Genomic DNA, 20,690 nt, shown 5'->3' on the forward strand with positions numbered 1-20,690 from the left:
ACACAAACATTCCAGAAACAATAGCCACAGGGGTGGATAAATCTCAGAAGTTCTCAATCTTATGTGCATGAAATGAACAAAACTGAATGAAGAAGAAATATTTTGCCAGTAAGTATAAATTTTCCCCACTACTCCACGTGCAGGGCTCTCTGGCCAGTGAAGTCACTTATCATAACACACTATGGTTTTCTGGATTCAAGTCAGCTTGCCTTAAGAAATCTGGTGACCTCTCAGAGGTAGACATTGTTTTAATACCTGGCACTTGCTTTATTATATAGTACTCAATAAATCCATACTAAAACCAAGTCCCAGAGCGTAACCTAATACTCTTAGGTTCTGAAACTTCTTTGTTCCCTGGATCCCCAAGGGTGGTTGGAATTCACAGGCTTCTTGGTGCCCCATCCAGTACACCTACTGTACATTGAGGTATACAGTAAATACTGGGGGCTGATTCATGTTGCCATCTTGTGAATTTCTTTCCCCTGCCCAATCCTGTCTTTTTCTTCCCCATTTTCTCTTCCTTTCGCTCCTTACGACGAGGTGATTCAGAGTCATCAAGCCTCTGCAAGTTACTGGGTTTATGGACCTTACCCTCTCTGGAACATTTTTCCTATGATGAAATAGGAGTGTCTACCTGAAGACTAGATATGATGTGTGTGTGTATTAAAGCATTTGGCACAGTATCTGGCCCACAGTAACACTCAGTAAGTATTACTACCTAACTGTGCACAGGACTCACTTGTCTAAAGATGCTTAAAATGCCAAAGGCAGAGGTTGATTTTTTTCCCCCCTTCTTCTGCAAGTCTGGTTTTGAGAAAAACCTGTTTGGAAACAAAATGACACATGTCCTTGCCACTAGTCACAATACTTCCCTTTTCCTTTTTCACAGGGAAATAAATGACCCTGACCAGTTATGACCAAACTGGGTAAAAGGTTCTGTTCCAAACATGGTGAGGACCCAAGACTAGTTTATTTAATTAAGTAAGAAAATGAAACTAAAATCATCCATAAAGTAGTTGAGCTAGGGCAATGAGAGGATTTGCTCACATTCTAGGTCTCGGGAATCAGCAACCCATGCCAAGCAAAAAGGTAGAGGTGGGAAAGGAAAGGTTCCTCATCTTTTCTGGAGCAGTGCTATAATGAGTACTCTTTCTCAATCCCATGGTCCAGCCTCTGGGTCCCTGAAGACTCTGTACACTGTCTTAGGTATCCTTTTTGGAAGCCCACGTAGGCCCCTCTACATGTTTCAGAATTACCTTCTCTGTCTCTGTCCCAATTTTAAAGGAATATACCACTTAACCTAAATGCATCTCTCCTATAGCATTTCAGATTACTAAAGAGGGGGTTAAATATAAAAATGGAAGGGAGGCTGTAAGAGAAAAGGCAACCTTCAGGACAGAGAAAACTCTTAGGTACAAGTCTACCCAAGTCAGCTGCCCTTAACTGGTCCATGAGAGCACAAATCTGGAACCAAATACCTAAGTACGCAGTCCGTCTCCACCACTAATAAGTCACTACTCCCTGGGCCTTGAATTCCTCATGCAGAAAGCTGGGACTGGAACAGCACCTACCCTCCACGGCTGCTATGAGGACTGAATGAGTTCATCCACGCAGAGCCTGGTACACAGTCAACTGTCTCTAAGTGTCTGCTGCTGCTACCAGTGCTAACATCATTATCATCCTTGTGTTACTCTCCCCGCTTCTTTTCCTTTTCCACTCACAAACCCAACAATTCTCAATCAAAGGCAGCTTTGGTGGTGAAGGTGGGTGAAGCTTGGGGGGAAGACAGGGAAGAGTGCAGCTGGGACCTTCACAAGTCAGAGTTTTGTAGGCTGGGAGCAGTCTGTGCTGAAGGTTTGTTGTGTAATCCAGAGGGGCTACAGAAGCTAGAAGTATTGCTACTCTTGATCTTCCCTCAGATGGATACTCTGCCCCTCCTCTCTTCTCAGGTTCCAACACTGACATAGAGAAGACTTCCCCAAACTCAGCCTTCCTTCATACTTATGTAAATCAACAACGGAAAAAAAGCAGGGAATAAGAGAGGACCAGGCTGGGACTAAAGTTTCACTCTGCCTTTTAGTTATTATTTGAAATAGTAAAGAAGTCAATAAAAGCCACTAGTTAACCACTCACTGTCTCTCTCCTTCCAGAGTTAACCAAACCAGATCCTTCATTGGAGATACAATTAAAGAGACCTCTGTAGAGCTATCTAATGCAGAAAGACTCCTTTCCTGGCTTCCATTCACACACCAAGACATGCTCATTTCTCCCTTCTTGTGATAGACACTGAGCAAGCCATGCAAGAAGGATGCAGGGAGACCCAGTTGTTCTTATCACAAAACTTAATACTTACCAAAAACTCCTGCCTTTCTTCTCCCTTTCAGCAAGGTACAAACCAACAGTCCTTCTTCACCACCCTTCTGTAATCTGATTATCACCACTGTTCATTTTCTGTAAATTGTGGCAGTTGGCAGTTTTCTCTGTGAAATTCTGACTCCACAATGACAAGTCAATGAATTGCAGGGTTTGTGGTGATGGTTTCCCTGTCCTCCATCCCCAGTTTTTATCCAAAGACAGCTAAAGCCCAAACCATGACAACAGCAAGTCATGTACAGCAGAGCCCACGGGGGTAGGGATGTTCTATCCACTGGTATATCCCAAGCATCACAGAGCCTGACACTCTCCACCATTCCAACTCCAGAGGATCAGAGCTGAATTCTGAAAAAGTGGAACTGAAGATGGGCGAGTGAAGCATGAAAGGAAGGGGAAGTCCATAAAGAGTTTAGGTGAATTTCCAAACAATATCCCCATTATTCCCATAACTTACTGCATTATTTGTAGAAGCTAAAGCCTGGAAAGGAATCAGAATTTCAACTTTGCCATCTAAACGAGAAACTGAGAGCCTTACTACACAGATTTTAGCCCAGTGCTGCCCTGTCTCCAAGTTTACAATTTCAATGCACAGCCTAAGTTTAAAAAGCCTGGGTAGTAAAGATATCCCCGGGGTTAGAAAATCACAAATTTCCTGCCCACAAACCACCTTGATTCTCTCTGTCCCTATTCTCACCTTCTGGTCTTATTAAGTACTTCCTACTCTCCAAATATAGATGCCTTTTTGGCTCTGAATATTTTTTCTAAAGTAGCGACCCTACACCTGAATGCCCCTGGCTCGAGAAAAATTACAGGGTGTGAAAACTTTACATCAGTGAAAAATAAAGGCCCAGTACGATCACGGCGCCATCAGGCCCCAGGGAGGCACCAGCAACAAGAGTTAGGGACTGACATCTGCCCTTTAGTCACCACTAAAGCTTGGGATTTAAGAGCACACACTTCGAGATCTGACAGCCCAGGTTTGAGTGCCAGCCTTGCTCTCACTCCTTCGACTTAGGGTCCTACCAAACCTAGTTCCTTCTCTGTAATTGGATAGGAACCAGGTCCACATTCCTAAAGATTCTTTGCAAGAGGAATACTCAAACCACGTTTTTCCTATAATTCTGGAATTAACTGCAGTTATTTAATATACTATCAAAAAAAGCTCAAAAATGTTTAAAAACATAGAGCACAGTAAGAATTCACTAAGGGCTAAAACAATCTGAGCCAAATTTCTGACCTGAGAGTACATTTGACAATCAAACCCAGAATGTATACTACTCTCTTCCAGGCTTTTTACAGATGTGCTCACAGGAAGAAAGCAACCACAATAATGAATTGGCATCTGGGTGGCCAGGTAATGAGAGGGCAAAGCCTCCCTGCTGGCAGCAACAATGCAAAATAAGATATCTTTCTCACTATAAAACCCAACTCATTCTCACCCTTGGGGTACAAACCATCATCCTACATGATTGTCCACACAGCAAAGTGTCAAATGGGACCAAATACTGATGTTCTGATGTTCACAATTCTCTGCATTAATGCACTTCAGGTTAACCTTAATTAATGTCTGTGTTAAACACCAACATTAAAAGAAAGTAACTGTGATCTGCATGCATTCTTGGAAATGCTTTCCCTGAATTAAACCTCCAGAGAAAAAACCAGCCAAGACTTAGGGCTAATCCATGCCCCTTAATGGGATGAGGTAAAGGCCTTGCCTGAGGGGCCCAACAAACAATTGTGATGACTAGTTTACCATCCATGCCAGTACCTGCAAAGGCTATCACTACGTCTGGTTTTCTGCTAACACAAGGCAAGTCTCTGATGTGTGTAAGGGCTCCTCCAGGTGGTTTTTAACTAGGAATTTACAGTTGTACCACACAGACCTCCAATAACACTATCACCTTGTAAGGCAGTTAGGCAAGGGGGGATGGCTCATAGATAAGTGACGTACGTGGCTGCCATCATCTCACCCAGTCCACCACTACCCTAAGAAAACAAAAGGCAAAAGCACTTCATGGTTCTCATGGCCACCTGCCCAGAGCGACCCAGAAATTCACACTCAGCATCTGTTAGACTCCAGATCAAGACAGGACCTACCCCCCTGGATGCCAGCACTCGCCCGGCTACGATGCAACAGAGGAGTCCCATACCCCAGCTCGAGTGGAAGGCCAATGGCCCGGAGGCTGGGCCTGGGCGCCAGGGCAGGATGCACCCCATCCCCAAGCCTCGGGACCCCCCCACTCCTGGGTTAAGATAAGAGATCTTCGCCCCCACCCCCAAAGCTTCCTCAGAAAACTCAGTCCCAGCCACTCTCCTTCCCACTCCCACAAGACGCTGGAAGCCTCCCCAATCCCCTGGCTTCCCCCAATGCCAGCCTCCCCTGGAACTCCTGGGCACGCGCGGCCGCACTTGACCGAACATCCAACTCCTGGAGGTCAAGGACAGGGGTCGGAGAGCCGGAGAAGCGCGAGGAGGGGCTTCCTCGTCCACTCCGCCGCCCCGCTAGGAAAAGGGCTCGATGGGGCCGCCAGAAGGAGGCGCCAAGCGCCCACCGCGGGTCCCGAGCCCTCCCGGCTACCCCGGGTGAGGTCTTCAACCACAGGTCTGGTCGCGGTTCTCGCCGGCTATGGAGTCACCCTTGGGGACCCCGGAAACCCTGCGCTCAGGGCGCGGGTGGGATGCGGGCCCCACGGAACGGTTGGGGCGGGTCTAGGTCTCGAACCCCGGTCCTCACCTCCGCCTCATGCTGGTGTGTCCCCCGGCGCCGGCGTCCCCTGGCCGGCCCCGGTAGCCAAGCTCCGCTCCGGGCGCACAGCCCCGCAGCGCCGCAGCCCCCGCGCGCCAGTCGCAGCGTCCGCGCGGGCAACAGCAGCGGCGGCAGCTGAAGCAGCGGCGCCGCCGCCGGTGGCTGGGCGGGCACATGGGAGGGCGGGGGCTGCGGCCCTTCAGCCCTTGCTATAGGACCCCAGTCTCAGGGGCGACAGATCTAAGTGCGCCTCTGAAACTGGTGCGTGGTTCCCGTCCTCAGGGCGTTGTTGCTACCTGCAGGCTCAGGCTTTGCCAGAACCTCAATGGTATATGCAAAAGGTAAAGAAATAGACTGTCGCCACTCCCTTCCTCCTCTCTATCCCCCCGCACGGTCCATATGGTACATTCCTCAAAGCACAGCCCAAGTGAGAAAGGGAGGAGTTGATTGGTTGGGAATCCTGGAAGGGCGCAAGGAACCACACAAAATGGCCAATGGAAAAACGCGGTGGGCATATCAAACCTGCCAGATGGGGAGAAGAGAGGATGCGTTTAAAGGGAACTTGTTCGTTTCCCTCCGAAGCCGCCACAAAACAAAACCAGAATTTTCTTCCTGATCTTATCCAGACGGGAAACAATTTAAGGGCACCTCAAATTTTGGGGTAAGAGAGTTAAAACAAGATATGGAGAGGATTGAACCAGATATACGTGTGTGACTTTGGATAGGTTACTCTATATCTCTCGGCCTCAGTTTCCTCATCTAATCCAATGACAATATTGGACTAGAAATGATCTTTGATGGTCCTTTCATATTTTGTGGTCCTATAATCCTTTGCGTGGGATTGGCAGTATTTACATATATTCTTCAATTTTCGGTATGCTCCCCCATCTTATTGGTTGAGGGGCGCCTGGGTGGCTCAGTGGGTTAAGCCGCTGCCTTCAGCTCAGGTCATGATCTCGGGATCCTGGGATCGAGTCCCGCATCGGGCTCTCTGCTCGGCGGTGAGCCTGCTTCCCTTCCTCTCTCTCTGCCTGCCTCTCTGCTTACTTGTGATCTCTCTCTGTCAAATGAATAAATAAAATCTTAAAAAAATAAAATAAAATAAAATAAAAAATAAAAAAATAAAAAAAAAACGTTGGTTGAAAGTACACTTTCTAGTTGAAAGTACACTTTATACAAACACTATAGACCCCATCTTGTGTAAAGACACATTCAATATTCTTTGTCCCTCCTCTCTTAAAGCAAAGCATTTTTCTTATATGTGGTGAACACCCCAACTCTCTACTCCCCCCTACAAATATCTCATAATTTCTACTCTTACAAGAGTCACCTTTTCTTCTTCCTTCTCTCTTCCTCCACAGTATAAAAGTTTCAATTCGTAATTACTACACCTGTTGAAGCGTCCAGAATCCATATTTTTAGCAACAGAGCTCACTGGGCAGTCCTCATTAGAGTGGCTGAAGCACTATCTGAAGTGTCTGGCATACCATTCAACTATTCATGGCTAATTCTGCTTTTAGTCACACTACAAGTCAAATTCAAGACTTGAAAACAGCCCTTGCGGGCCTACTCTGCTCAATTTTAGAGCTTTATAGCAGAAACTAGACCAACATTTTAGCCACCAAACTTTAGACCAACTCCACCTTTATTTTTCAGAACTTTTCAATCTTCCATCATCTGCTTATCCTACATCCACTCAACCTTCTTCCAAATTATATGAGGTGTTAGGGATACTTTTCTAATAGCTCCACTATCCAGGCCCCACCCCACCCCCAACTCATCTTCCAACTATTATTCAGTGAGTTCTAGAAAGTCTAGTTTCTCCATGAACTCCCAGGTTAATTAACAGAAGCTGTGCGCTTATAGAGTTCCCATTTCTGCTCAGTGCCACCATAACCCTGAGTTTCTGCCCCAGTATGCAATTTTTATTAATATAGTTTCCTCTCTCATTCATTTACAGCAGCAGCAGCTGCTTATGTTCATTAAATGCTTACTATGTGCTAAGTACTATTGGGAAATGCTCTGTATGTATCATTTCATTTCACCATCACATGAACTCTATGAAGTGCTATTATTATTCCTGTTTTATGGAGAGAAAATGAGCCTTAGAGAAGCTGATTTGCCCAAGTACACATAGTTGAGGTCTGTCATTTCTACCTTCACAAACCCATAGTGCAATACTATCTCCTACTTTTTTTTTTTAAGATTTTATTTGACAGACAGAGATCACAAGCAGGCAGAGATGTACCAGAGAGAGAGGAGGAAGCAGGCTCCCCGCTGAGCAAAGAGCATGACGGGGCTCAATCCCAGGACCCTGAGATCACGACCAGAGCCAAAGGCAGAGGCTCAACCCACTGAGCCACCCAGGCACCCCACTATCTCCTATTTCTTAAGAAGCTACAGCATTCCATTCAAAAGATAATGTCATACACTTATATCATTTTTTACATGTCTATACCTATAATACCATTTCAGCCTCAAAATAACCATGTCAGGAAGGTTACAAGCAGTTTGTCTGCAGTGAGGAGAAAACTGCAGCTCAGAAATGCTGACCAGTTCAACTCTGGTGACAAGAGTGTTCAATAATGAAGTCTGGTTTTCCAAGTTGTCATTTTCTCCCCAATGAAATCCCTGCTCCCTGAGTGAACACAATCTTTTCACATATAACCAGTAGAGAGCAATTTATAAGCAACACGGGAACAAATAACAGCAAACCCCCAGCATGGAATTCAGGGAGAAGGGCACCAGTGCTGACAGTGGGTGGAAAACAAGTCAAGGAAGGCTTCTACAAGGAGGGAGAAGCACTAAGCTTTTCTCTCTACTGTCGTGTTTATATTCTGTCTCTGAGATTATGCCTTTGACACACCTGGCAAACTCAGTAGCAAAGGGCAACAAAAACTGCCTGTAACCCCCACCACTGCCTGAGGTACCTGGAGATACAATCAGCCCTGCGCCCAGGAGGAAGGGATTTCTATGTGCGGGGCTGCTGCTCACAGATTCTGGGAAGTTTCCTAGTTGCTGTTTAGTAACGTACTCTGCTCCGCTGACACTTGTAACACAGCCCTGAAAATGTAAGCTGGGCTAATGATCTCATTCTTTTTAAACTGCAGAAATCCTCACAGGGGTGGACCACCTGGCAAAATGATGTGGGAGCCAGTAAACTTTTAATGTCATTAAGAAGACTAAGCCTGATAATTCTGAAGGCAATACTTCTGTTTCCATCTCTGCCTGGCCCAGGGCTAGTCAGTCCAGTTAATTTTCACTCCCACTGCTGTGCTGTCTTGTCTTATCCCCAGAGAGCTCAAAAATGCCTCTATTTAGGGGCACCTGGGTGGCTCAGTGGCTCAGTGGGTTAAAGCCTCTGCCTTCGGCTCAGGTCATGATCTCAGGGTCCTGGAATCGAGTCCTGCATCGGGCTCTCTGCTCAGCGGGGAGCCTGCTTCCCTCCTCTCTCTGCCTACTTGTGATCTCTGTCAAATAAATAAATGAAATCTTTTTTTAAAAATGCCTCTGTTTATCTAAGTGTTTCCTTTATGCACTCTAACATTTAGTGGGCACCCACCAGGAGCAAAGGACTGTCAGGTTGTGTGGGGTTTTCCTGACTGATCGCAAATGAAGCCTGTACTCTCCAAGTGGAGAGGGTGATAAACATCAAATTCATTTGGTGAGGAATGGGTCAGCCCAAACTCCTCAAATTATGTGACAGGATTCCATTCCCAGGCTGACTGCAAGCTCATGTCGGAAAGCATGTCCTTTAGAGTAGGATGAAGAGCACTGGACAGGCTTCTGGGAAAGGGTAGAGTGGGGGAGATGGCATCTGTATTGGGGAGGAAGGTGGAAAAATGGAGGGTACCCAGAAATAACAGGACATGTACCAAACAGTAGGGGGGGATAATATCAACCCATGATTTGGCCAAAGAATTATGGTGTATTCTGTCTTAGTTTTTTTTAAATTCTGTCTTACTTTTAAGAAAAAAAAATTCTGATTTCAAAAGTAATACATGTTCATTGTTAAAAAACTTTTAATACAGAGACTTACAAAAAATTAAAATTACTCATTACCCTTAACAGCTTATCACTGTTACTATTTCCATGTATTTTTCCTGTATTGTCTTTGTGTATTTGTGCATATCTTTTTTGTATGTATCTTTTAAACAAAATTTAATCAAACTCCTCTGCAGTCTACTTTCTCCATAACAATAGACTAGGAATTTTCCCATTCCAATAAACATTATTCTAATACATGACTTTAAGTGACTGCACTTAAAATGGATATACTTTAAGTTATTTAACCAAGATTTTCTTTTTAGTCATAAAGATTGTTTCCAATTTTCCTTTATATATGTAACTTCAAAGATTATCCACACATATAAATGTTTATATATGCTATGATTATTTCCTAGTATTTCTAGAAACACAATTCCTTGGTCAAAGGTCATGCACATTTTTAAGTATTCCATATATATTGGCAAGTTGTCTTTCAGGAAGTTTACACCAGTTACTTTCCCACCAGCAAGCTATGAAGGGGCTATTTCTCTGAACCCTCACCAATCCTGGGCATTTCTCTTCTTTTGTAATCCTTGTCAATTGAACAGATGAAGAACATCTCGTTGTTTCAATTATTATAGTGTATTTTTACCTATCAAAGTGGTAAATATAGGGGCACCTGGGTGGCTCAGTGGGTTGAAGCCTCTGCCTTCGCCTCAGGTCATGATCCCGGGGTCCTGGGATGGAGCCCTGCATCGGGCTCTGTGCTCGGTGGGGAGCCTGCTTCCCTTCCTCTCTGCCTGCCTCTCTGCCTACTTGTGATCTCTGTCTGTCAGATAAATAAATAAAAAATCTTAAAAAAAAAAGTGGTGAATATATATTTTTCCTTTCAAGTGCCCTGAAACTAAACAGGAAAGTGAGTGTTTCCCTTTTCCTCCATTTAACCACCCTTCTCCCAATCCCTGAAAAATGATAGAAAAATCAGAGTAGAATTTGTTCAAATGATCAGAGCTCAGATAAACTCAGTGTCATTTTACCTGAACCAATAAAAAATGTAGTGGAACAGATGGCTCAAAATAACACATAAATCTATACACTATAACTTTGAAATGGGTGACAAATCCATGCATAGAAATTTTTTCAGCTGTAAAATGTGTCACCAATTAGTACAGGCCAATATTAAAATCAGTTTGTGCTTCTTCAATAAGACCCAATTCTGGGATGGGGATAAATCCAAGACAGGCCAAGCTGGCAGCCCATCCTCCAGTACTGAGTGGTTCACCAGTCCACTCAACGTGACTCTCAGCTCCTGCTTAGCTTCCGTGTCCTTGAGCTTTCTGTTTTGTGGTTGCCCCTACATAAAGTCCTTTTCTCCAGCTATCGACAGCCTAATTTCTCATGGAAGAATTTACCTCTCCCCATTTTCAGTGTAGTTTGGCTGGAATTAATCACAACCCTTCTCTGAACTTGAAGTGGGATGCAGGTAGCACTGGAAGTTGTTGGCAGCCATCTGGGGCCATGAGGTAGACTTTGCCTGCAGGAGGAAAAAACCTGAAGGAGTGGAGTTGAGAAATGGAGAGAAGCAAAGTTGGATTTGGTCACATATGTGAGCCTTGAATCAAGTTTCATGGGAAGCCAGTTATATGAAACAGTAAATACTCCCCCCCCCTTTTTTTTAAGCGTAAATCAGATTTTGTCAGCTTTCTGTCACTAGCAATGCAAAAAATGCTGACTGAAACACTAGTTGTGGGGAGATTCTGTAGTCCAAATATCACACCCATTACTACTGCTAGTTAAGTTCATCATGACTCCAGGAGGTATTTACCTTGAAGCTATTTCCAGGGAAATCCCAAGCTATGTGTAGCGTAAAGTCTTCTAGGATGCTGGACAGACTCAGAATGTTCTCTTCTCTCTCTATAGGATAAGAGAGTCAAGAGGGAAGAAGAGGATGGTTTGGTACAATTTTGATTCCTGGGCTACATGCATTGTCATATAGACCTATGAAGACATGAGATGAAAAACTTGATGCCCTTGCTCCTCTCCTCTTCTATACCAAAGACTGGTTTGAAATAACCAGTCTTCTGGAGAAAAGGGAATCATAGATTGGGATGTCCAGAACTGGAATACATCCTCGGTTCTGGGGTTTATCCCTAGGCTAACATTTCATAGTGGGGTTTTAAAAAGTTAGAAATCTTTTAACTAATTAAATATAACTAACTCCCGATTTGCAAGTTTCACCATGATAGGAAAAAGTTTAAACACAACTTGAAAAATTGCAAATCTATTTTTGCATCAATTTTCCATAATACAATGTAAAAAAATTAAGAAGTGTTTGCCCCAACTCATTGGTCCGTACGTTTGCGGTCAGAAATTCTGTCTATGTAGGGGCGCCTGGGTGGCTCAGTGGGTTAAGCCGCTGCCTTCGGCTCAGGTCATGATCTCAGAGTCCTAGGATCGAGTCCCGCATCGGGCTCTTTGCTCAGAGGGGAGCCTGCTTCCTCCTCTCTCTCTGCCTGCCTCTCTGCCTACTTGTGATCTGTCTCTGTCAAATAAATAAATAAAATCTTAAAAAAAAAAAAAAGAAATTCTATCTATGTGTAAGCAAACTGAGACCAGTATAGTCTATAGAAGAAATCTCTAATCATTAAAGTTGCTGCAAAATAACATCTATGGTTACCACATTGTAATCATCATCAAAATAGAGTTTTAGGAAACTAGTGCAAGAAGACTCTTCTCTAATCCAACTCAGACCAAGTTCTTGAAAGTCTCTAAAACATGGAAAATATTGCTAACAGGATTTTTCTGGACTGATTTCTTCATATGTAGCCACATCTAAGAAAAATTTACCAAAAATTATATATATGTCTACACACACACACACACATCCATATATATAGATATATAGATATCTCTGTGTATATATCTATCTATATAGATAGATATATAGATATAGATATCTTTATCTATAGATATCTAATTTGAAAGGATAAATATTAACATGTTAACATCTAAGTGAAGCAAGGGATGGGTAGGGTATGAGATTTTCTTCTTTTTGCTTATTTGTGCTTTTTCATTTTGGGAAAGAATGGACTATGGAACATACTTTTGTAATGAGAAAAAAAAAAAACAACAGCCTCCTCCTCAAACAGCCCCCCCGCCAAAAAAAGAGAAAAAGGAATGAGAAGGGCATCACATGTTTTCAACTTTACACAGTCTTTGCGTGCTCTGGCTGCCTCCACAATCGAGGCCGTCTTTTGTATGGCCAACGTCTTGTCCTGCTTGGAAACCCAGCCTATTTGCTTCAACAAGAGCTGCAGCGTGCCTCAGTGCAGTCCCTCAGAGAGTATATCATGGCAAAATCATTGGCTTCAGCAAAATAAAATCTCTAAGATAGTTTAGGCCCCTTAGGCCAAATATCCCTAAACCTTATCTAGAAGAGAAGTTACTTTGATTTTCTGCAAATCTTGAATTCCTGACAGTGAAAGCCCTAAGGAAGGAGTGGGGACAGAAGATGACTCTGGGTCACCACTATTGACTTCAACTCCTGCCTGCCTACTGGGAAGCCTCATGAGAAATTTGGGAGGAAGGGGGGTGACTGCCCCCAGCTCAGGTCTTGATCCTGGAGTCCTGGGATCAAGCCCTGCTTGGGGCTCCCTGCTTGGTGAGGAGTCTGCTCTTGCCTCTGCCCCCTGACCTCCCCCTTCTCATGCTCTCTCATGCTCTCGTTCTCTCTCTCTCTCAAATTAATAAATAAAATCTTCAAAAAAAAATTGGAGGAGGAAAGGTGGTGTAAGCTGAGTTGAGACTAGGTAATGGCAGGTAGTTTGAAAGCTCTATTATATAAGCTTAAGCTTTGTTACCAGTGTGTCACTAATGGGTGCCACATCGTGATGCCCTCAGCTCTCAGGGCTGCCAGGTAGGACCAGCAGTGGCCCGAGCCTTCCATCTAGCCTCTTCCTGCAGGAGTACCTTGTCAGTTCACCCCAGGGTACTGGTCAAATACCATCTTCTACATGTGCCTAACATAGCACAGTGTTCTCCATATGGAGAACACTGAAGTAGATTTCAGGATGTACTGTTATACCACAATTTGCTGATCTGGAACTGCTATCTTACAGAAAGTGATGTGAGAACGCCATCAGTAAGCATTCACTGACTGTTCCTCTGTTCCAGGACCTGGATCAGTTCCGTGGTGGGTATCACTGACTTGTGCCTACTCAGCACCCAGGCCCTCTCTCAGGGAACAACACCTATATCTTCTGTGGGAACTTCCTTTCCCTGCTGCATGCAGGCCTGTGGGCATGTCAGCCAAGGCATCTTGTTCACCTGTGAGGTAGACCGCTCACAGCCCAGCCAAGGCCAGCCTGACTTCTTTTCTTTGAATTTCAGTGTTATGGAAAGACACAAATACTGAAATTGACCTAAGCTGTTACATCCTGTTGTGAATATCCTGAAGAAGGAAACTGGTTCTCTCTCTACTCTCTAGATCCCCTTAGCAGCCCTGGTCCTCATCCTTAGCAAGATCTGGTAGTATACTTTTCATTCATTTATGTTAGCTAATTCATCTTCTTCTAATAAATTTCTCCCACCGCTCCCCAAAGTTAGCGGTAAAGTCTATCTCTGTTGTTTGCAAACACAAAAAACAAACAAACAAACAAACAAAACAAAACAAAAAAATAACCAAACACCAAAGGTATGAGATAACCTTCTTAAGAACCTAGTTTTGTGTCATTATTATCTCTATTTTAATACAAGGTAATTGAACTTCAGAGATGTTAAAAAACTTGCCCAAGGTTACACAGCTAATGAATGGACTAAGCTATCTTAGCCCAAGTCTGTCTGACATGGAGGCATAATAGAGCAGGTTTTGTCCTGAGAGCAAAAGGAGCTCAAATCCCCACTTTTCTGCATAAAACCCTGGTTACATTAATGTCTCCAAATTGTAGTAATTCCCTCTAAATCAGAAAAATGGGAAAAATAATGCTTATTTCACAGATTTTTTGAGGGTTGATGGAAATAATGTACAAGAAGGCAGTGGCCTAGAGTATGTGCTTAATACATATTAATGTTCTTTCCCTAAAAATGAAAATTATTATCTCTGTAGGGTTAGTTCAACAAATCGATTCTTTTTTTAGTCCAAAGATTATTGCTTCTGACTTGATTCAAGTACAATTTCTCTCTCCCTCTGTCCTTCGCTCTTTTTCACACACACACACACACACACACACAGTTTTGTTTATGGAGGTTTCCCTCATATCTCTGTCCTCCACCTGTGTCCTGATGTCCTGTCTGTGGAAGGTCTATCAGAAAATGCAGACAGCCTTAGGAAAAAGAGCAGAGGGGGTACATAAATATGCATACAATCTAAATCTTCCACCCAACCTGCCTTTGGAAAAGGAAGAGACAAAAATTTTCATTCCTCTTAAGGATATGGAAATGAGGCACAGAGACACGAAATGTCTATCTTTAGGTTACACAGCAAACCAAAGGTTAAGGTGGGGAGGCAGAAATGATACACTAGGCCATTTGGTCTGAAGGTGCTAGAGCCTAGAAGAGAAAGAGCAGGTTTTCCCTTCCTTCCTTCCTTCCTTTTCTTTTTTCTTTCTTTCTTTTTAAAGATTTTATGTATTTGAGAGAGAGAGTGCACATATAAAACCATGAGCAGGGGGAGGGGCAGAGGGAAAGGGAAAAGCATACTCCCAAAGGAGCGGGGAGCCCAATGAAGGACTCCATCCCAAGACCCCAGGATCACAATCCGAGCCAAAGGCAGACACAACCGACTGAACCACCCAGGTGCCCCAAAAGAGCAGGTTTTCTAAGTTGTTGGTTTTCTTTTTGCCCCCACTCTCCTTCTCACCTCAAATAAAACAGCTCCATCATTTAAACATCTACATTAGGCAAATTTCTAAGAAAATTTCTCCAGATTTCTATCCATGCTACACCCTTTCTCTTCAGAGCTGTGACCTACTTAAAATTAGTTTATAATTCTTTTTAAAAAATTTTAAGTAATCTCTACACCCAATATGGGGCTCGAACTCACAACCCCAAGATCAAGACTTGCATGCTCTACCAACTAAGCCAACCAGACATTCCTTAAAGTGATCTTATAATTGTTTTAATGGAGGGGGGAGCCCGAAGATGGCGTTCACTATGCTGGAAAAATTAAAGTCCTCTCACAATATATAGATAAGGAAAAAGTGCTATTTGTACTAAGATTTCTGATGCTTCTTCAGAGATAAATTCAGGTTTTCCTAGGTTTGAGATGGTGAAAAACACTTTGACCTAATTATTCAGTCAATTATCAGATATTGACAAACTGCTTGCCATAAGCAAGGAATTTACCAAAACTGACATTAGCTCATAACAAGAATGAACAAAAATCCGTACAGCTTGAGCTTATTCAACATAATTGTGACTCTCATTATTTCTCTGGTTTCTAGAGCCAAGAAAACAACATTCTACATTGTAATATTATAATTTCTGGGATTTTTTTTCTCCTCCACATGTACTTCTTTCTATCTTGAAGGTCTGAGAATTCTTTTTTTTTTTAAAGATATTATTTATTTATTTGACAGACAGAGATCACAAGTAGGCAGAGAGGCAGGCAGAGAGGGAGGAAGGGAAGCGGGCTCTCTGCTGAGCAGAGAGCTTGGATTCGGGGCTCGATCCCAGAACCCTGGGATCATAACCTGAGCCGAAGACAGAGGCTTTAACCCACTAAGCCACCCAGGTGCCCCTCGAGAGTTCTTTATTAATGAGATGGCAGTGTATAACAGCAAATGAATAATGAATTTTTAAAACTTAAAAATCATCTATAGTACATCAGTTTAGCACAGTAACTCGCACGTGAGGATTTTTGGCTTCCAGGTACACACACAGTTATTTTAAATTACAAACATGAGGGATGCCTGGGTGGCTCAGTAATTGGGTGTTTGCCTTCGGCTCAGGTCATGATCTCAGGTGGGCTTGAGCACTGCATTGGCCTCCCTGCTCTGTGGGAAGCCTGCTTCTCCCTCTTCCACTCTCCCTGCTTGTGTTCCCTCTCTTGCTGTCACCCTCCCTGTCAAATAAATAAATAAAATATTTTTTTAAAAAAAAGCTACAAACACGGAATGCTTGCTATTTTATATTTTGTCATCCATTTAATCATAAATCTCTTCCATGTTTCTACTTGTCTCCAGATTTAAGCTTTTCTTATGAAGGCAAAATATTCCATTGTGTTGATGTACCATGAATTTTTTCATTATTCCTCCAGTGTTGGACATTTCAGCTATTTCTATTTTTTTTTTATTAAGGTAGCACACTAGAGGATATCTTTCATGCATTTGGAATTTTAAAAATATTTATTTAAAAACTGTTTTGAGAAAAATTCCAGGATATAGTACTTTTAGAACTTTTCCTATATACGATCATCTTCCATCCCCCCCTAATTTTACCAATTTACACTGCAACACACAATAAGCAATGCAATCTTATTGCCCCCTCAATGGCATTGTTACTTTTTTTTAAAGATTGTATATTTATTTATTTGAGAGTGAGCCAGAGAGAGAGAGAGAGAGAGCGCACATGAGTGGGGAGGAGGAACAAAGCGAGAGAGAGAGAAGCAAACTACAGGCTGAACAGGGAGATTAAGGGACTCCAGGATCATGACCAGAGCTGAAGGCAGACCTTTAACCAACTGAGCCACCCAGGTGCCCCAGTTTTTTAAAATTTGTTAATCATTAGCAAAAAATAAAAGAGTAGCACAGTGTTATAATTTTCACTTTTGATCGCTGTCAAAATAAACACATATATATGTCAAAATAAACACATATGCTCATTTACTTCCTCAAGTGAGTGAATTTCTTTTTATGGACCCTGAATTTATCCAAGGAGTTCCCCCCCACCCCCGTCAAGTTTATGGAGATATAATTTACATATTAAAAATGTACTCTTTTTAGTGTAAGGTTCTGGCTTTTAACAAATATATGCCACTGTAAAATACCTCTATTATCCTCAAACTCTCCTTGTTCCCCTTTGTAGTCAACTTCTCCCCCACACCTCCAGTTCCTGGTAATTGCTAAATTTTTTTTTTTTGTCTTTTCCAGAACATCATGTAAATGGAATCATACAGTATATAGCTATGCATGGAATTCTAGTGTGTGCTTTTTTTTTTAAGTTCCAAAGGTTTGTTTTGTGGTATTCAAAATACTTTATTAAAGGTTTTGTTCAATCTCAAAAGATCAGTACAAGGTAGGAGGAACAGAAGTTGTGACTCTGACGCACATTCTTGTATCAACGCACCCGGGATAAAAAGGTCTAGAATCAGCTCTAAGGTGGTCTGTTGGGGGAGGGCCTTGGGTCTGAGGTAGCATAAGCCACTGGGAGCCGTCCCTCATGTGGAATTAGTTGAAAGTAGCTCCAGTTCAGCTGAGAGAGCTAAGAGCAGGCAAGGTTAAGCATGCCTATGGCCTGACTTGACAAGTGAATGCTGGAGGAAGCCTGGGGGAGGCCCATGGCAGGTAAGGGAAGGCATTGTCTCAGGGGAGGGGGGTGGTCAGATGGACTCCAAGAGGGAACAAAATAGTGTTGTGTATGTGGCTGTGCACAGACTAGAAAAACAATGACTAAAGGGCAGGATGGAGGTGGTTACAACTGTCTTAGGGAAGGACTTGTGGAGGGCAGAGCCTGAGAATGCAGGCATACAAATAATCCCGTGTAGCAGTATGGTGTTTCTGTGGTCAGGAAGTACCTCCCAGATACTCCCTCAGTGGCCCTGGCACATTAGGCTTTGTGATCCACATCAGGTAGCTTGTATGATCTTTAAACAGAATCTGACTTCTCTTGCCTTTTTATTTGGTGAATGAGGCTTGCTGAGGGTTTCAGAAGATATAGTACTTTTATCCCTCAAGGAGGCCGTAACCATTTTTCTAACCAAAATTAAAGCAGGAACCAAAGACAGCCATAATGGGTGAATTTCTGACTCCAGGCTGGTAAATGATACTTAATAAAGTATTTAAAATCTGAACTTCTCATGCCCAGAGTTTTGAGGTCTTACCTAATCTCCTTGAGGACCTTAGGTATTGCTGTGTAGTTTCTGCCTCCCACCTGCTTCACAGAACTTATGAATATTCATGAGATAACATTACCATGTGAGCATTGGAAAAACCTCGGCAAGGTTTGCCCTCCAGTTTGCAGTGGTACTTGCAGAGCTGATGCCTGAATTTTCAGGGAACCTAAGATGTTTGGATACACCTTAAGCTTAGGAGAAGTTCAAGCCCTTTGGAAGGGTTTTCAGCCTGAGAAGAATAAGATTTTATAATTCTTAAGTGATCTTATTATTGTTTTTCCCTTTTTTAGAGTGACCACTGCATTCTAAACCCCTCCTCTTCCCTCCATGTCCATTCTCCTTGCAGTGGGGGGAAGATTTACACATGTGACCCTGGTTAGTACCAATAGACATAAAGCCTATAAATGTACCGGGAGCCATGGCTTTCACCCTACAGACTTGCAAAGGCACACATCTCTTTCTCCCCTTGCCCTGAAATATAAATCAGAACATCTCAGTTAGACAGAACCTATTCTGAGAGAGATGCTTGCTCCCACCCACATCTGAAACATCACCTTCATTCTGAGCCCTTTGGGCAGCTAGATCCCTGCCATCTGTCTCAGCTTGTAGCTTCTAGGCATTCACAACAATTATATACTGTGCCCCACAGAAGTAGCTTCTTTGAGAGACTTAGTTTAACTATCAAATTCAACTGGAAAAATGTCATCCTAATCAATTGGAATGGTGGATTGCAAACTTAGTTCATTAGCATCACCTCGTAGCCTCTAAAAAGCCCACAGCTTAGGCTGTGTCCCAGACCAATTAAGTCAGAATCTCTGGGGATGAGACCCAGGAATCAGTATTTTTTTTCAAGTTCCCCAGGTGTTCCAACCCGCAGCCTGCCGAGAACCACTGAACAGTGACGCAAGGACCCAACAGTTCCGCCTTCTGTTTACCTTTTAACAGGATTTCACCTTTCCCTTGAAAGGAATCTTAATAACAATGAAAACTCTAATTAGTTGATCACAGTGCTAGGCCAATAACAAAGCTTTTTTTTCGAGGGAGGGGTGGAGAGTAATGGGAAGGGTAGTCTGGCAAGGAAAGGACTTAATACACAAAGTATTTTGTCACGGAGTCGTAATCATTCAATTCTAAAAACAAGATGCAGTCCCCTAGAAGCCATCTGGCGCTTCCCTGTGCTTCCAAGAAGGAATGAATTTGATCATCCTTTTGTTAAAAATCTCCAGGAGAAGGAGTGCCCTCCATCCCCCCGCAGCCTCCCGGTACACGCGTGCGTGCGTGTCTGTGTCGCCTTTGGGCTGTGTACTTAGCTGCGCAGGCAAGCACTCGCGCCCTCTACTGGCATGAAGTGGATTTCTCTCCTCGTGTAACAATTGTTTCTTCTGGCTGAGGTAATGGATTCATTTCCTTGAGCTCACCAGAAAGGAACAAGGACTTCCTGGCATTCCTCTGACATCTGGCATGCCACCGGTTTGCCTGCGGACGTTATTTCTTTGATTGTAGGATAGGAACGCAAAACAAATGGGATGAAGGTGCTAGGAAACGGAGCCCTGCCGCTTCTCGGCTAGCCTTTGGAGTGTTTATTTGTGATGCTTGGTATCTGCACCAGTGGGGTGTTCTGCGGTAATGGGGACACAGACTGGAGTGTAGCTCCCACTGGTTAAGGGAGTAGCGCATTTAAAGGGAGAAGGAAATAACAATTCTCAGAAACCCAAAGATGTCAGAAGGGAAAATGCTTCCCAATCATAAGCAATTTAAAAATGTGATTTTTTTTAAGGCAGTAATCAAAACATATAACCTTGTCATTTCAGAGATTGTTCACCCAAAGGAAAACTTGATGGTACTCACCGATCAGGGCTTCAAAGGGCATCTCCTCGATAAGTAGCAGATGCTGGCTCTCCAGAGTCGGTTGGTCCTCAGTGTACAGGTGCCGCGGCTATGGCTGCACACACCTTCAGTGCTGCCCACTCCACCTTCGCGCTGGACCCCCCACCGGAGATCGGCATCGGGAGGCTCCAAGGTACAGCCGTTTCTCCCCCTTGTCCCTTCTCTGCAACTCTCTCCCAGGGTCCAGGGATTCACAGTCGGGGCAACAAGGAAGGACCTAGATCCTGTGTGTCTGCCTCTCGCTTCTTGTCCTCACTGCTGCATCTCAGCTGGGGTTGGGGAAGTCAGTGCAGCAGAGCTGGATGCTGGCTCGTCCCGGTTGCTATGGTGACCAGGAGCGGGCGGCTTGATGGTGGCTGGGGAAGGTAGTGGGGAAAAGGTAACAGATGAGTGCTGACGTGATAGATTCTCCTGGGATCTGCTGACCACAAGGGAGCTAAGAGAAGTGGAGTTCCTGAATGGTACTGTCCAGAATGTCTGTTTTTTAGCCTCCAACCAAAACCAAAACCAAACCCTCCTTCCTCCTTTGGGATTCTTTCCCTCCCCTGCTCCCCAATGGCCATCCCAACACACACACACTAGCATTTTAAGGCTTGAAATTTCCAGCCATAATTTAAAGCCCCCTGCCCTAGGGAATCCTGCTAAATG

General features: G+C 43.6%; 1 protein-coding gene across 8 annotated transcripts in view; it reads right to left on the reverse strand.

Moving 5' to 3' along the window:
- The window catches only part of MICAL3 (microtubule associated monooxygenase, calponin and LIM domain containing 3), a 212,889-nt gene extending 192,576 nt beyond the window's left edge, over positions 1 to 20,313 (reverse strand). For 7 of the 8 annotated variants that reach the window (XM_044228500.1, XM_044228498.1, XM_044228499.1 and 4 more), the window contains exon 1: positions 5,108 to 5,218. The gene's annotated coding sequence lies outside the window, so the exon portion shown is untranslated. Of the gene's footprint in view, positions 1 to 5,107; positions 5,219 to 20,003 lie in introns of those variants that run through there. The other variant, XM_044228495.1, reaches the window with a different exon arrangement.
- Between the last annotated feature and the right edge of the window lie 377 nt (positions 20,314 to 20,690).

Source organism: Neovison vison, chromosome 12 (assembly GCF_020171115.1).
Source record: "Neovison vison isolate M4711 chromosome 12, ASM_NN_V1, whole genome shotgun sequence".
Taxonomy (NCBI): Eukaryota; Metazoa; Chordata; class Mammalia; order Carnivora; family Mustelidae; genus Neogale; species Neogale vison.